This window comes from Lissotriton vulgaris, chromosome 3_1 (genome assembly GCF_964263255.1).
Source record: "Lissotriton vulgaris chromosome 3_1, aLisVul1.2, whole genome shotgun sequence".
NCBI lineage: Eukaryota > Metazoa > Chordata > Amphibia > Caudata > Salamandridae > Lissotriton > Lissotriton vulgaris.
The window spans coordinates 642,413,966-642,431,396 of record NC_141689.1 but is presented as its reverse complement, the minus strand read 5'-3'; positions in this window follow the sequence as shown (position 1 = coordinate 642,431,396).

The following is a 17,431-nucleotide window of genomic DNA, read 5'->3' as shown; positions in this document are numbered from 1 at the left end:
GTGGGTGAGGAGCTTGAAGGATATCCTAGATTGTTCTGTTTTTTTAAAACCCCACTAGACATCAGGGATGTTTTTTTAAATTAAAATAGGGTCGCTTCCTCAAGGGGCACCTTATTTTTCAGACTTTTCTGCCCCCAGGGACAGATCGGCTGTTTTTTTGGGGGGCAGAAAAGCCCACGAGCCGGGGAGTTTAAAAAAATTTAAATGGAAACAACCCCTTGGGCAAGGGTCACTTCCAGGGGCAAATATGTTTTATATGTGTATTCTGCCCCTCCTGTGTGCAGATTGGCCCATTTTGTTGGCCTGGGGCAGAAAACCCCACTGGACATCAGGGATGTTTTTTTAAAATTCACCCCTTGGGCGAGAGTCGCTTCCAGGGGGCAGATTTTTTTGTATGTTTATTCTGTACCCCCTGGGGGCAGATCAGCCTGTTCTTTTGGCGTTTATGCCCCGGGCGGCAGAAAACCCTACTAGACACTTGGGATTTTGTTTTGTGTGTAATGGAAGCGACGTGCTTGCTTCCACAGGGGTAAAATTTGGTTAATGTTTTTTCTGTCCTCCTGGTGACAGATCTACCCTTTTTTTGGCCTTTTGCCCTAGCCGGGAGGGTGGAGGCTGAAACCCCTACTAGGCACCAGGGATGTATTTCTTTGGCAAGGGGGGACCATTTCTGTCTGCTGTTTTCTGGCCCACCTGCGGGACAGATCGGCCTGACAGACAACCTCAACCAATCCCTTGGGGAAGATCATCCCCCATTTTTCTCAGCCCTATTTGAAGGCCCATCTGGCAGGTTGACCATTTGGGTAGTGACATAGCGTGTTATTATGTTAATTGTTTTATTTCTTGTGAATTGCAATTGTAATGCTTTATTTCTCCCTTTTTGTTCCAGTTCAAGGCTTTTGCTCTTTAGACAGTTCCATGTTGCGGTTTCGTTACTGGTGGTTCTGCTGTTTGTGTAGTTGCATGTATTGGGTAAGAGACTTTTTTTTGTACAATAGCAGTATGTTTGGCTTTTGTTTTTGAGTGTCAAAATCTTTTTGCATTTGTGCTTGATGTGTATTTTGTTGTCTTGTGAGTAATTGGTTTTGTTTTTTCTTGTGGGATATCGTTGGTTTTTGCTGTGTCTGCAGAGTAGGTTCTGGTGAGTGTAGCTGTCTCTAGCAAGTGAATTGTATAGCTTTGGAGTATATAGAGCTTTGTGATAAAGGCACAAAGGTTTTTTACTTACTTATTTTGCACAGTGTTGGTTGTTGTTGACTTGTTTGTGCAGTCTCCTTTCTTAGTAAGGATAATGGCTAGCCGCAGGATTACTGCTCAGCAGGTTATTGGTATGCTTTTTGAGTCTTTCTCTGACCATAGTTCAGACTCAGAGACTGACTCTGCATCTGAGGCAGAGGAGGGAGTGGAAGATTCAGGCAATGGGTTTTCTGTCCACGAGGAATCATCGGATGATGAAGCTACTTTCAGTGCGGAAGAAGCTACTCTTAGTGCGGATGAAGTGCCTGTTTTAGAGGAGGACATTGATGCGCCGATATTGCAGCAAGAGGCAACTGGGCTGCAACCTGGGGCTGCAAGGCTTCCTGTTGAAAGTGCTGACCTCTGGGTTGCCCCAGGAATGGTGCAGCCGGCATTGCCAGTCTTTACTGTTGTTCCAGGGTGTAGAGTGAATACTGAAAACTTTTTGCCAATACATTTTTTCCGGCAGTTTATGGACAAAGTATTTTTGGCAGAGAGTGCTGAGCAGACTAATTTGTATGCTGAACAGTATTTAAGAGACAACAGTGCCAGCCTTAGGCCCCACTTTAGAGCTACCCGCTGAACTCCGACAAATCTGGAAATTCTTGAGGTTAACTTTTTTGATGGGCTTGCTAAGGAAGCAATCAATGTCTTCATATTGTTCTACTAGTCCCTTGATTGCAACGGCTATATTTTCGGCAGTCATGAGTCGTGATAGGTATTTGCTTCTGCTTCGGATGTTGCATTTTGTCGATAATGGTTTAGTGTTGCCACAAGATCACCCTGATTATGACTGTCTTTTTAAGATTCGTCCTGTCATTCATCACTTTGCAGCTCGATTTTCTGAGATCTATGCTCCAGGGAAAGAAATAGCAATGGATGAGTCTTTGGTCTTGTTCAAGGGCCGCTAGGTTTTTAGGCAATGCATTCCTAGTAAGAGGGCATGCTATGGAATTAAGATGTACATGCTGTCTGAAAGTAGGACTGGATATGTCTCTAATTTCAGTGTGTACACCGGCAAGGATTCCAGGATTAACTCCCCTGGTTGTCTGTCTACTTTTGGAGTGACTGAGAAAATTGTGTGGGAACTTGGTAGAGGGCATTGTAACTGAGGTCACCATTTATATGTAGATAGCTTCTACACTGGTTTGCAGTTGTTAAGGAAAGTTGCCAAAGTGGACACTGATGCCTTTGGCACAATCCGCTCTAACCGTAAAGGTTTCCCAAAAAAACTTGTTTGTCAAAAGCTTGTGCGGGGACAGTGCAGTGCGTTGCTTAGCAAGGAACCTCTAGCTGTGAAGTTTACAGACAGGAGCGATGTGTACATGCTGACTACCATCCATGATGGAAGTAATTCACCAGTGACTCTTTGGGGTCAGGTTGCTGAAGCGTACAAACCTGTGTGCATTTTATTCTATAATAGGCACATGGGTGTTGTTGATAGAGTAGATCAGAGGTTGGAACCTTACACTGCTCTTCGTGAGACTTACATTTGGTATAAGAAGTTGGCTATCCATATTTTCCACTTGTCAACCTTTAATGCTTTTTTTGTATTCAAGGATTGTTGTCCTGAGTCAAGGATGACTTTTGCTAAGTTTCAGGAGTCTGTAATAGGAAGCCTTTTTGTAGTGGAACACGCAAGTATTCCTAAAGTTGGAGTGGTTGAGGATGTGGCTAGATTGAAAGATCACCACTTTCCTGATCACATTCCTCCCACACCCTCAAAACACTTTCCCAGTAGGAGATGTAGAGTCTCTTGGAGAAGAGGTACACGGAAGGAGACTCGTATGTGCTGCCCCGAGTGTCCTTCTAACTCTGCGCTGTGTGTGCCTTCTTGTTTTAGAATGTACCACACGCAAAGGAATTTTTAGGAGCATCCATAAGTGGTAAAGTGAACTGCCTGGTTTCTATTGTTGTATATTTTTTGTTCAGTTTCAAGGTTGGCATTTGTGCAATGTATTTAGTTTCAGATTTTGTGTTAGTATATTTGTATCTATTTGCAATTTGTTTGTGTTTTCTTTTTTGTATAAAACCCCCCCTAAATGTGATGGCGGTGTGTGTAGGCTGGCACTTGGCTGGTGGTGTGCATGGACTGGCGCTTGTTTGGCGGTGTGCGTGGACTGACGCTTGGCTGGCGGTGTGCGTGGACTGGAACTTGGCTGGCGGTATTTGCGGACAGGTGCTCGGCTGAAGGTGTGCGTGGACTGGCTTTTGGCTGGTGGTGTACGTGAACTCGTGCTTGGCTGGCCCTTGGCTGGCGGTGTGCATAGACTGGCTCTTGGCTGGCGGTGTGCTTAGACTGGTGCTTGGCTGATGGTGTGCTTTAGGCTGGCGCTCGGCTTGCGGTGTGCGTGGACTGGCGCTTGGCTGCTGGTGTGTGTGGACTGGAACTTGGCTGGTGGTGTATGAGTAGTGACCTGCTGCTGGTCACTACACACATTGCTAACCAAACGCCACTCCACGCAATCCGTCAGCTGGTGTGATTGCTGTGTCAGGAATATGGGCGTGTGAAAGTGATGGGGCTTTCAATGGCGCTGTCTGCTGGTGTTAGTATTGTAATGTGATGGGCACGCACTTTCATACATATGAAAGGTGTATGAATGACCTGTAAAGAGGTTGGTGCCTTGTTGTGGCTTTACAGCTCACAAGCTGTGAGTCAATGGTTCAGTTTCTCGTCCTTTCAATTATTAACAGTGCATTTCATTTTTGTGAAATCTCTTGATAATACAATTGTATATACTGAACCATCACTCACCCTCGTGCCAAATTCAACCGGTATGTATGTGTGCTTGAGGAATAGGTGGTTATGCAGAAATATTTGTCTTTTCTCTCTTTCTCAAGCAGGGTGTACCTTGTCCCTTTTTGTGAATGTTGTAAAGTGTTGGTTTCGTGCCTGGTGGTGTGAATGGTCTTGTGTGTATCATGTATGAAAAGTGTGTGAATGGCCTGTAAAGCGGTTGGGGCTTTGTCGCAGCTTTACTTCTCACAAGCTGTGAGTCACTGGTTCCGTTTTTTGTCCTTTCAATTATTGACAGTGCCTTTAATTTTTGTGAAATCTCTTGCTAATAAAATTGCATATACTAAACCATTACTGGCCCTCGTGCCAAATCCAACCAGTACGTGTGTGTGCTTTAGGAATAGATGGATGTGCAATAATATTTGTCTTTTTTGTCTCTGCAAAGGTATACATTCCATCTAAGACAAACCTACCAGCCGTAGATATTGTCATAAACTAAAATAAGCATGGGCGAAATTTGTAAATTTGCGATCCGCGAATTTGCGGATTTGCAATTCGCGATCCACGAAATTCACGAATTTGTGCGAATTTGCGGATTTTTTTATTTTCGCGGGGCGCTTTGCGTATCCGTGGGGCGATTTGCGTGTTCGTGGGGCGCTTTGCGAGTTCGCGTTTTTTTTTGTGTGAGATCGCGATGCGCCCTCTGGTTCATCACTGCCACCCTCCCGTTTTTTGTGCCCTTCTGCCCTCTGTCCCACTCATTGTTGTGCCCTTCTGCCCTCTGCCCCACTTGTTTTTGTGCCCATTCTGCCCTCTACCCCACTCGTTGTATGCCCTTTCTGTCCTCTGCCCCACTAGTTTGTGTGCCATTCTGCCCTCTGTCCCACTCTTTTTTTGTGCCCTTTGCCACACTCGTTTTTGTCTTCTTTCTGCCCTCTGCGCCACTCGTTTTTGTGCCACTCTGCCCTCTGCCCCACTCGTTGTTGTGCCTTTCTGCCCCTTGCCCCACTCGTTTTTGTGCCATTCTGCTCTGTCCCACTCGGTGTTGTGCCCTTCTGCCCTCTGCCCCACTCGTTTTTGTTGCCATTCTGCCCTCTACCCCACTCGTTGTTGTGCCCTTCTGCCCTCTGCCCCACCCATTTTTGTGCCATTCTGCCCTCTGCCCCACTCGTTTTTGTGCCCTTTCTGTCCTCTGCCCCACTCGTTTTTGTGCCATTCTGCCCTCTACCCCACTCGTTGTTGTGCCCTTCTGCCCTCTGCCCCACTCGTTTTTGTGCCATTCTGCCCTCTTCCCCACTTGTTGTTGTGCCCTTTCTGCCCTCTGCTCGACTCATTTTTGTGCCATTCTGCCCTCTGCCCCACTTGTTGTTGTGCCCTTCTGCCCCTTGCCCCACTCGTTTTTGTGCCATTCTACCCTCTGTCCCACTCATTGTTGTGCCCTTCTGCCCTCTGCCCCACTCGTTTTTATGCCATTCTGCTCTCTGCCCCACTCGTTGTAGTGCCCTTTCTGCCCTCTGCCCCACTCGTTTTTGTGCCATTCTGCCCTCTGTCCCACTCTTTTTTGTGCCCTTCTGCCCTCTACCCCACTAGTTTTTGTGCCCTTCTGCCCTCTGCCCCACTCGTTTTTGTGCCATTTTGCCCTCTGCCCCACTCGTTGTTGTGCCCTTCTGCCCCTTGCCCCACTCGTTTTTATGCCATTCTGCTCTCTGCCCCACTCGTTGTAGTGCCCTTCTGCCCTCTACCCCACTAGTTTTTGTGCCCTTCTGCCCTCTGCCCCACTCGTTTTTGTGCCATTTTGCCCTCTGCCCCACTCGTTGTTGTGCCCTTCTGCCCCTTGCCCCACTCGTTTTTGTGCATTCTACCCTTTGTCCCACTCATTGTTGTGCCCTTGTGCCCTCTGCCCCACTCGTTTTTGTGCCATTCTGTCCTCTACCCCACTCATTGTGTGCCCTTTCTGCCCTCTGCCCAACTCGTTTTTGTGCCATTCTGCTCTCTGCCCCACTCCTTTTTGTGCCATTCTGCCCTCTGCCCCACTCGTTGTTGTGCCCTTCTGCCCCTTGCCCCACTCGTTTTTGTGCCATTCTGCCCTCTACCCCACTCGTTGTGCCATTCTGCCCTCTGCCCCACTCGTTGTTGTGCCCTTTCTGCCCTCTGCCCCACTTGTTTTTGTGCCATTCTGCCCTCTGCCCCACTCATTGTAGTGCCCTTCTGCCCCTTGCCCCACTCTTTTTTTTGTGCCCTTCTGCCCTCTGTCCTACTCATTGCTGTGCCCTTCTGCCCTCTGCCCCACTCGTTTTTGTGCCATTCTGCCCTCTGCCCACTCGTTTTTGTGCCATTCTGCCCTCTGCCCCACTCGTTGTTGTGCCCTTTTGCCCTCTGACCCACTCGTTTTTGTGCCATTCTGCCCTCTGCCCCACTCGTTGTTGTGCACTTCTGCCCCTTGCCCCACTCATTTTTGTGCCATTCTACACTCTGTCCCACTCATTGTTGTGCCCTTCTGCCCTCTGCCCCACTCGTTTTTGTGCCATTCTGCCCTCTGCCCCACTGATTGTTGTGCCCTTTCTGCCCTCTGCCCCACTCATTTTTGTGCCGTTCTGCCCTCTGCCCCGCTCGTTTTTGTGCCCTTCTGCCCTCTGCCCCACTCGTTTTTGTGCCGTTCTGCCCTATGCCCCACTCGTTGTTGTGCCCTTCTGCCCTCTCCCCCACTCATTTTTGTGCCATTCTGCCCTCTGCCCCACTCGTTGTTGTGCCCTTTCTGCCCTCTGCCCCACTCGTTTTTGTGCCATTCTGCCCTCTGCCCCACTTATTGTTGTGCCCTACTGCCCCTTGCCCCACTCGTTTTTGTGCCATTCTGCCCTCTGTCCCACTCGTTGTTGTGCCCTTCTGCCCTCTGCCCCACTCATTTTTGTGCCATTCTGCCCTCTGCCCCACTCGTTTTTGTGCCATTCTGCCCTCTGCCCCACTCGTTGTTGTGCCCTTTCTGCCCTCTGACCCACTCGTTTTTGTGCCATTCTGCCCTCTGCCGCACTCGTTGTTGTGCCCTTCTGCCCCTTGCCCTACTCATTTTTGTGCCATTCGACCCTCTGTACCACTCATTGTTGTGCCCTTCTGCCCTCTGCCCCACTCGTTTTTGTGCCATTCTGCCCTCTGCCCCACTCATTGTTGTGCCCTTTCTGCCCTTTCTGCCCTCTGCCCTACTCGTTTTTGTGCCCTTCTGCCCTCTGCCCCACTCGTTTTTGTGCCCTTCTGCCCTCTGCCCCACTCGTTTTTGTGCCATTCTGCTCTGTCCCACTCGTTGTTGTGCCCTTCTGCCCTCTGCCCCACTCGTTTTTGTTGCCATTCTGCCCTCTACCCCACTCGTTGTTGTGCCCTTCTGCCCTCTGCCACACCCATTTTTGTGCCATTCTGCCCTCTGCCCCACTCGTTGTTGTGCCCTTTCTGTCCTCTGCCCCACTCGTTTTTGTGCCCTTCTGCCCTCTGCCCCACTCGTTTTTGTGCCATTCTGCCCTCTGCCCCACTTGTTGTTGTGCCCTTTCTGCCCTCTGCTCCACTCATTTTTGTGCCATTCTGCCCTTGGCCCCACTTGTTGTTGTGCCCTTCTGCCCCTTGCCCCACTCGTTTTTGTGCCATTCTACCCTCTGTCCCACTCATTGTTGTGCCCTTCTGCCCTCTGCCCCACTCGTTTTTATGCCATTCTGCTCTCTGCCCCACTCGTTGTTGTGCCCTTTCTGCCCTCTGCCCCACTCGTTTTTGTGCCATTCTGCCCTCTGTCCCACTCGTTGTTGTGCCCTTCTGCCCTCTGCCCCACTCGTTTTTGTGCCATTCTGCCCTCTGCCCCACTTGTTGTTGTGCCCTTTCTGCCCTCTGCTCCACTCATTTTTGTGCCATTCTGCCCTTTGCCCCACTTGTTGTTGTGCCCTTCTGCCCCTTGCCCCACTCGTTTTTGTGCCATTCTACCCTCTGTCCCACTCATTGTTGTGCCCTTCTGCCCTCTGCCCCACTCGTTTTTATGCTATTCTGCTCTCTGCCCCACTCGTTGTTGTGCCCTTTCTGCCCTCTGCCCCACTCGTTTTTGTGCCATTCTGCCCTCTGTCCCACTCTTTTTTGTGCCCTTCTGCCCTCTACCCCACTAGTTTTTGTGCCCTTCTGCCCTCTGCCCCACTCGTTTTTGTGCCATTTTGCCCTCTGCCCCACTCGTTGTTGTGCCCTTCTGCCCCTTGCCCCACTCGTTTTTGTGCATTCTACCCTTTGTCCCACTCATTGTTGTGCCCTTGTGCCCTCTGCCCCACTCGTTTTTGTGCCATTCTGTCCTCTACCCCACTCGTTGTGTGCCCTTTCTGCCCTCTGCCCCACTCGTTTTTGTGCCATTCTGCCCTCTGTCCCACTCTTTTTTGTGCCCTTTGCCCCACTCGTTTTTGTGTCCTTTCTGCTCTCTGCCCCACTCCTTTTTGTGCCATTCTGCCCTCTGCCCCACTCGTTGTTGTGCCCTTCTGCCCCTTGCCCCACTCGTTTTTGTGCCATTCTGCTCTCTGTCCCACTCGTTGTTGTGCCCTCCTGACCTCTGCCCCACTCGTTTTTGTGCCATTCTGCCCTCTACCCCACTCGTTGTGCCATTCTGCCCTCTGCCCCACTCGTTGTTGTGCCCTTTCTGCCCTCTGCCCCACTTGTTTTTGTGCCATTCTGCCCTCTGCCCCACTCATTGTAGTGCCCTTCTGCCCCTTGCCCCACTCTTTTTTTTGTGCCATTCTGCCCTCTGTCCCACTCGTTGCTGTGCCCTTCTGCCCTCTGCCCCACTCGTTTTTGTGCCATTCTGCCCTCTGCCCACTCATTTTTGTGCCATTCTGCCCTCTGCCCCACTCGTTGTTGTGCCCTTTCTGCCCTCTGACCCACTCGTTTTTGTGCCATTCTGCCCTCTGCCCCACTCGTTGTTGTGCACTTCTGCCACTTGCCCCACTCATTTTTGTGCCATTCTACCCTCTGTCCCACTCATTGTTGTGCCCTTCTGCCCTCTGCCCCATTCGTTTTTGTGCCATTCTGCCCTCTGCCCCACTCATTGTTGTGCCCTTTCTGCCCTCTGCCCCACTCATTTTTGTGCCGTTCTGCCCTCTGCCCGGCTCGTTTTTGTGCCCTTCTGCCCTCTGCCCCACTCGTTTTTGTGCCGTTCTGCCCTATGCCCCACTCGTTGTTGTGCCCTTCTGCCCTCTCCCCCACTCATTTTTGTGCCATTCTGCCCTCTGCCCCACTCGTTGTTGTGCCCTTTCTGCCCTCTGCCCCACTCGTTTTTGTGCCATTCTGCCCTCTGCCCCACTTATTGTTGTGCCCTTCTGCCCCTTGCCCCACTCGTTTTTGTGCCATTCTGCCCTCTGTCCCACTCGTTGTTGTGCCCTTCTGCCCTCTGCCCCACTCATTTTTGTGCCCTTTCTGCCCTCTGCCCCACTCGTTTTTTTGCCATTCTGCCCTCTGTCCCACTCGTTGTTGTGCCCTTCTGCCCTCTGCCCCACTCGTTTTGTGCCATTCTGCCCTCTGCCCCACTTGTTGTTGTGCCCTTTCTGCCCTTTGCTCCACTCATTTTTGTGCCATTCTGCCCTTTGCCCCACTTGTTGTTGTGCCCTTCTGCCTCTTGCCCCACTCGTTTTTGTGCCATTCTACCCTCTGTCCCACTCATTGTTGTGCCCTTCTGCCCTCTGCCCCACTCGTTTTTATGCCATTCTGCTCTCTGCCCCACTCGTTGTTGTGCCCTTTCTGCCCTCTGCCCCACTCGTTTTTGTGCCATTCTGCCCTCTGTCCCACTCTTTTTTGTGCCCTTCTGCCCTCTACCCCACTAGTTTTTGTGCCCTTCTGCCCTCTGCCCCACTCGTTTTTGTGCCATTTTGCCCTCTGCCCCACTCGTTGTTGTGCCCTTCTGCCCCTTGCCCCACTCGTTTTTGTGCATTCTACCCTTTGTCCCACTCATTGTTGTGCCCTTGTGCCCTCTGCCCCACTCGTTTTTGTGCCATTCTGTCCTCTACCCCACTCGTTGTGTGCCCTTTCTGCCCTCTGCCCCACTCGTTTTTGTGCCATTCTGCCCTCTGTCCCACTCTTTTTTGTGCCCTTTGCCCCACTCGTTTTTGTGTCCTTTCTGCTCTCTGCCCCACTCCTTTTTGTGCCATTCTGCCCTCTGCCCCACTCGTTGTTGTGCCCTTCTGCCCCTTGCCCCACTCGTTTTTGTGCCATTCTGCTCTCTGTCCCACTCGTTGTTGTGCCCTCCTGACCTCTGCCCCACTCGTTTTTGTGCCATTCTGCCCTCTACCCCACTCGTTGTGCCATTCTGCCCTCTGCCCCACTCGTTGTTGTGCCCTTTCTGCCCTCTGCCCCACTTGTTTTTGTGCCATTCTGCCCTCTGCCCCACTCATTGTAGTGCCCTTCTGCCCCTTGCCCCACTCTTTTTTTTGTGCCATTCTGCCCTCTGTCCCACTCGTTGCTGTGCCCTTCTGCCCTCTGCCCCACTCGTTTTTGTGCCATTCTGCCCTCTGCCCACTCGTTTTTGTGCCATTCTGCCCTCTGCCCCACTCGTTGTTGTGCCCTTTCCGCCCTCTGACCCACTCGTTTTTGTGCCATTCTGCCCTCTGCCCCACTCGTTGTTGTGCACTTCTGCCCCTTGCCCCACTCATTTTTGTGCCATTCTACCCTCTGTCCCACTCATTGTTGTGCCCTTCTGCCCTCTGCCCCACTCGTTTTTGTGCCATTCTGCCCTCTGCCCCACTCATTGTTGTGCCCTTTCTGCCCTCTGCCCCACTCATTTTTGTGCCGTTCTGCCCTCTGCCCCGCTCGTTTTTGTGCCCTTCTGCCCTCTGCCCCACTCGTTTTTGTGCCGTTCTGCCCTATGCCCCACTCGTTGTTGTGCCCTTCTGCCCTCTCCCCCACTCATTTTTGTGCCATTCTGCCCTCTGCCCCACTCGTTGTTGTGCCCTTTCTGCCCTCTGCCCCACTCGTTTTTGTGCCATTCTGCCCTCTGCCCCACTTATTGTTGTGCCCTACTGCCCCTTGCCCCACTCGTTTTTGTGCCATTCTGCCCTCTGTCCCACTCGTTGTTGTGCCCTTCTGCCCTCTGCCCCACTCATTTTTGTGCCATTCTGCCCTCTGCCCCACTCGTTTTTGTGCCATTCTGCCCTCTGCCCCACTCGTTGTTGTGCCCTTTCTGCCCTCTGACCCACTCGTTTTTGTGCCATTCTGCCCTCTGCCCCACTCGTTGTTGTGCCCTTCTGCCCCTTGCCCTACTCATTTTTGTGCCATTCTACCCTCTGTACCACTCATTGTTGTGCCCTTCTGCCCTCTGCGCCACTCGTTTTTGTGCCATTCTGCCCTCTGCCCCACTCATTGTTGTGCCCTTTCTGCCCTCTGCCCTACTCGTTTTTGTGCCCTTCTGCCCTCTGCCCCACTCGTTTTTGTGCCCTTCTGCCCTCTGCCCCACTCGTTTTTGTGCCGTTTTGCCCCATGCCCCACTCGTTGTTGTGCCCTTCTGCCCTCTGCCCCACTCGTTTTTGTGCCATTCTGCCCTCTGCCCCACTCGTTGTGTGCCCTTTCTGTCCTCTGCCCCACTAGTTTGTGTGCCATTCTGCCCTCTGTCCCACTCTTTTTTTTGTGCCCTTTGCCACACTCGTTTTTGTCTTCTTTCTGCCCTCTGCGCCACTCGTTTTTGTGCCACTCTGCCCTCTGACCCACTCGTTGTTGTGCCTTTCTGCCCCTTGACCCACTCGTTTTTGTGCCATTCTGCTCTGTCCCACTCGTTGTTGTGCCCTTCTGCCCTCTGCCCCACTCGTTTTTGTTGCCATTCTGCCCTCTACCCCACTCGTTGTTGTGCCCTTCTGCCCTCTGCCCCACCCATTTTTGTGCCATTCTGCCCTCTGCCCCACTCGTTGTTGTGCCCTTTCTGTCCTCTGCCCCACTTGTTTTTGTGCCATTCTGCCCTCTGCCCCACTTGTTGTTGTGCCCTTTCTGCCCTCTGCTCCACTCATTTTTGTGCCATTCTGCCCTTTGCCCCACTTGTTGTTGTGCCCTTCTGCCCCTTGCCCCACTCGTTTTTGTGCCATTCTACCCTCTGTCCCACTCATTGTTGTGCCCTTCTGCCCTCTGCCCCACTCGTTTTTATGCCATTCTGCTCTCTGCCCCACTCGTTGTTGTGCCCTTTCTGCCCTCTGCCCCACTCGTTTTTGTGCCATTCTGCCCTCTGTCCCACTCGTTGTTGTGCCCTTCTGCCCTCTGCCCCACTCGTTTTTGTGCCATTCTGCCCTCTGCCCCACTTGTTGTTGTGCCCTTTCTGCCCTCTGCTCCACTCATTTTTGTGCCATTCTGCCCTTTGCCCCACTTGTTGTTGTGCCCTTCTGCCCCTTGCCCCACTCGTTTTTGTGCCATTCTACCCTCTGTCCCACTCATTGTTGTGCCCTTCTGCCCTCTGCCCCACTCGTTTTTATGCCATTCTGCTCTCTGCCCCACTCGTTGTTGTGCCCTTTCTGCCCTCTGCCCCACTCGTTTTTGTGCCATTCTGCCCTCTGTCCCACTCTTTTTTGTGCCCTTCTGCCCTCTACCCCACTAGTTTTTGTGCCCTTCTGCCCTCTGCCCCACTCGTTTTTGTGCCATTTTGCCCTCTGCCCCACTCGTTGTTGTGCCCTTCTGCCCCTTGCCCCACTCGTTTTTGTGCATTCTACCCTTTGTTCCCACTCATTGTTGTGCCCTTGTGCCCTCTGCCCCACTCGTTTTTGTGCCATTCTGTCCTCTACCCCACTCGTTGTGTGCCCTTTCTGCCCTCTGCCCCACTCGTTTTTGTGCCATTCTGCCCTCTGTCCCACTCTTTTTTGTGCCCTTTGCCCCACTCGTTTTTGTGTCCTTTCTGGTCTCTGCCCCACTCCTTTTTGTGCCATTCTGCCCTCTGCCCCACTCGTTGTTGTGCCCTTCTGCCCCTTGCCCCACTCGTTTTTGTGCCATTCTGCTCTCTGTCCCACTCGTTGTTGTGCCCTCCTGACCTCTGCCCCACTCGTTTTTGTGCCATTCTGCCCTCTACCCCACTCGTTGTGCCATTCTGCCCTCTGACCCACTCGTTGTTGTGCCCTTTCTGCCCTCTGCCCCACTTGTTTTTGTGCCATTCTGCCCTCTGCCCCACTCATTGTAGTGCCCTTCTGACCCTTGCCCCACTCTTTTTTTTGTGCCATTCTGCCCTCTGTCCCACTCGTTGCTGTGCCCTTCTGCCCTCTGCCCCACTCGTTTTTGTGCCATTCTGCCCTCTGCCCACTTGTTTTTGTGCCATTCTGCCCTCTGCCCCACTCGTTGTTGTGCCCTTTCTGCCCTCTGACCCACTCATTTTTGTGCCATTCTGCCCTCTGCCCCACTCGTTGTTGTGCACTTCTGCCCCTTGCCCCACTCATTTTTGTGCCATTCTACCCTCTGTGCCCACTCATTGTTGTGCCCTTCTGCCCTCTGCCCCACTTGTTTTTGTGCCATTCTGCCCTCTGCCCCACTCATTGTTGTGCCCTTTCTGCCCTCTGCCCCACTCATTTTTGTGCCGTTCTGCCCTCTGCCCCGCTCGTTTTTGTGCCCTTCTGCCCTCTGCCCCACTCGTTTTTGTGCCATTCTGCCCTATGCCCCACTCGTTGTTGTGCCCTTCTGCCCTCTCCCCCACTCATTTTTGTGCCATTCTGCCCTCTGCCCCACTCGTTGTTGTGCCCTTTCTGCCCTCTGCCCCACTCGTTTTTGTGCCATTCTGCCCTCTGCCCCACTTATTGTTGTGCCCTTCTGCCCCTTGCCCCACTCGTTTTTGTGCCATTCTGCCCTCTGCCTCACTCGTTGTTGTGCCCTTTCTGCCCTCTGACCCACTCGTTTTTGTGCCATTCTGCCCTCTGCCCCACTCGTTGTTGTGCACTTCTGCCACTTGCCCCACTCATTTTTGTGCCATTCTACCCTCTGTCCCACTCATTGTTGTGCCCTTCTGCCCTCTGCCCCATTCGTTTTTGTGCCATTCTGCCCTCTGCCCCACTCATTGTTGTGCCCTTTCTGCCCTCTGCCCCACTCATTTTTGTGCCGTTCTGCCCTCTGCCCGGCTCGTTTTTGTGCCCTTCTGCCCTCTGCCCCACTCGTTTTTGTGCCGTTCTGCCCTATGCCCCACTCGTTGTTGTGCCCTTCTGCCCTCTCCCCCACTCATTTTTGTGCCATTCTGCCCTCTGCCCCACTCGTTGTTGTGCCCTTTCTGCCCTCTGCCCCACTCGTTTTTGTGCCATTCTGCCCTCTGCCCCACTTATTGTTGTGCCCTTCTGCCCCTTGCCCCACTCGTTTTTGTGCCATTCTGCCCTCTGTCCCACTCGTTGTTGTGCCCTTCTGCCCTCTGCCCCACTCATTTTTGTGCCCTTTCTGCCCTCTGCCCCACTCGTTTTTGTGCCATTCTGCCCTCTGTCCCACTCGTTGTTGTGCCCTTCTGCCCTCTGCCGCACTCGTTTTGTGCCATTCTGCCCTCTGCCCCACTTGTTGTTGTGCCCTTTCTGCCCTTTGCTCCACTCATTTTTGTGCCATTCTGCCCTTTGCCCCACTTGTTGTTGTGCCCTTCTGCCTCTTGCCCCACTCGTTTTTGTGCCATTCTACCCTCTGTCCCACTCATTGTTGTGCCCTTCTGCCCTCTGCCCCACTCGTTTTTATGCCATTCTGCTCTCTGCCCCACTCGTTGTTGTTCCCTTTCTGCCCTCTGCCCCACTCGTTTTTGTGCCATTCTGCCCTCTGTCCCACTCTTTTTTGTGCCCTTCTGCCCTCTACCCCACTAGTTTTTGTGCCCTTCTGCCCTCTGCCCCACTCGTTTTTGTGCCATTTTGCCCTCTGCCCCACTCGTTGTTGTGCCCTTCTGCCCCTTGCCCCACTCGTTTTTGTGCATTCTACCCTTTGTCCCACTCATTGTTGTGCCCTTGTGCCCTCTGCCCCACTCGTTTTTGTGCCATTCTGTCCTCTACCCCACTCGTTGTGTGCCCTTTCTGCCCTCTGCCCCACTCGTTTTTGTGCCATTCTGCCCTCTGTCCCACTCTTTTTTGTGCCCTTTGCCCCACTCGTTTTTGTGTCCTTTCTGCTCTCTGCCCCACTCCTTTTTGTGCCATTCTGCCCTCTGCCCCACTCGTTGTTGTGCCCTTCTGCCCCTTGCCCCACTCGTTTTTGTGCCATTCTGCTCTCTGTCCCACTCGTTGTTGTGCCCTCCTGACCTCTGCCCCACTCGTTTTTGTGCCATTCTGCCCTCTACCCCACTCGTTGTGCCATTCTGCCCTCTGCCCCACTCGTTGTTGTGCCCTTTCTGCCCTCTGCCCCACTTGTTTTTGTGCCATTCTGCCCTCTGCCCCACTCATTGTAGTGCCCTTCTGCCCCTTGCCCCACTCTTTTTTTTGTGCCATTCTGCCCTCTGTCCCACTCGTTGCTGTGCCCTTCTGCCCTCTGCCCCACTCGTTTTTGTGCCATTCTGCCCTCTGCCCACTCGTTTTTGTGCCATTCTGCCCTCTGCCCCACTCGTTGTTGTGCCCTTTCTGCCCTCTGACCCACTCGTTTTTGTGCCATTCTGCCCTCTGCCCCACTCGTTGTTGTGCACTTCTGCCCCTTGCCCCACTCATTTTTGTGCCATTCTACCCTCTGTCCCACTCATTGTTGTGCCCTTCTGCCCTCTGCCCCACTCGTTTTTGTGCCATTCTGCCCTCTGCCCCACTCATTGTTGTGCCCTTTCTGCCCTCTGCCCCACTCATTTTTGTGCCGTTCTGCCCTCTGCCCCGCTCGTTTTTGTGCCCTTCTGCCCTCTGCCCCACTCGTTTTTGTGCCGTTCTGCCCTATGCCCCACTCGTTGTTGTGCCCTTCTGCCCTCTCCCCCACTCATTTTTGTGCCATTCTGCCCTCTGCCCCACTCGTTGTTGTGCCCTTTCTGCCCTCTGCCCCACTCGTTTTTGTGCCATTCTGCCCTCTGCCCCACTTATTGTTGTGCCCTACTGCCCCTTGCCCCACTCGTTTTTGTGCCATTCTGCCCTCTGTCCCACTCGTTGTTGTGCCCTTCTGCCCTCTGCCCCACTCATTTTTGTGCCATTCTGCCCTCTGCCCCACTCGTTTTTGTGCCATTCTGCCCTCTGCCCCACTCGTTGTTGTGCCCTTTCTGCCCTCTGACCCACTCGTTTTTGTGCCATTCTGCCCTCTGCCCCACTCGTTGTTGTGCCCTTCTGCCCCTTGCCCTACTCATTTTTGTGCCATTCTACCCTCTGTACCACTCATTGTTGTGCCCTTCTGCCCTCTGCCCCACTCGTTTTTGTGCCATTCTGCCCTCTGCCCCACTCATTGTTGTGCCCTTTCTGCCCTTTCTGCCCTCTGCCCTACTCGTTTTTGTGCCCTTCTGCCCTCTGCCCCACTCGTTTTTGTGCCCTTCTGCCCTCTGCCCCACTCGTTTTTGTGCCGTTTTGCCCCATGCCCCACTCGTTGTTGTGCCCTTCTGCCCTCTGCCCCACTCGTTTTTGTGCCATTCTGCCCTCTGCCCCACTCGTTGTGTGCCCTTTCTGTCCTCTGCCCCACTAGTTTGTGTGCCATTCTGCCCTCTGTCCCACTCTTTTTTTGTGCCCTTTGCCACACTCGTTTTTGTCTTCTTTCTGCCCTCTGCGCCACTCGTTTTTGTGCCACTCTGCCCTCTGACCCACTCGTTGTTGTGCCTTTCTGCCCCTTGACCCACTCGTTTTTGTGCCATTCTGCTCTGTCCCACTCGTTGTTGTGCCCTTCTGCCCTCTGCCCCACTCGTTTTTGTTGCCATTCTGCCCTCTACCCCACTCGTTGTTGTGCCCTTCTGCCCTCTGCCCCACCCATTTTTGTGCCATTCTGCCCTCTGCCCCACTCGTTGTTGTGCCCTTTCTGTCCTCTGCCCCACTCGTTTTTGTGCCATTCTGCCCTCTGCCCCACTTGTTGTTGTGCCCTTTCTGCCCTCTGCTCCACTCATTTTTGTGCCATTCTGCCCTTTGCCCCACTTGTTGTTGTGCCCTTCTGCCCCTTGCCCCACTCGTTTTTGTGCCATTCTACCCTCTGTCCCACTCATTGTTGTGCCCTTCTGCCCTCTGCCCCACTCGTTTTTATGCCATTCTGCTCTCTGCCCCACTCGTTGTTGTGCCCTTTCTGCCCTCTGCCCCACTCGTTTTTGTGCCATTCTGCCCTCTGTCCCACTCGTTGTTGTGCCCTTCTGCCCTCTGCCCCACTCGTTTTTGTGCCATTCTGCCCTCTGCCCCACTTGTTGTTGTGCCCTTTCTGCCCTCTGCTCCACTCATTTTTGTGCCATTCTGCCCTTTGCCCCACTTGTTGTTGTGCCCTTCTGCCCCTTGCCCCACTCGTTTTTGTGCCATTCTACCCTCTGTCCCACTCATTGTTGTGCCCTTCTGCCCTCTGCCCCACTCGTTTTTATGCCATTCTGCTCTCTGCCCCACTCGTTGTTGTGCCCTTTCTGCC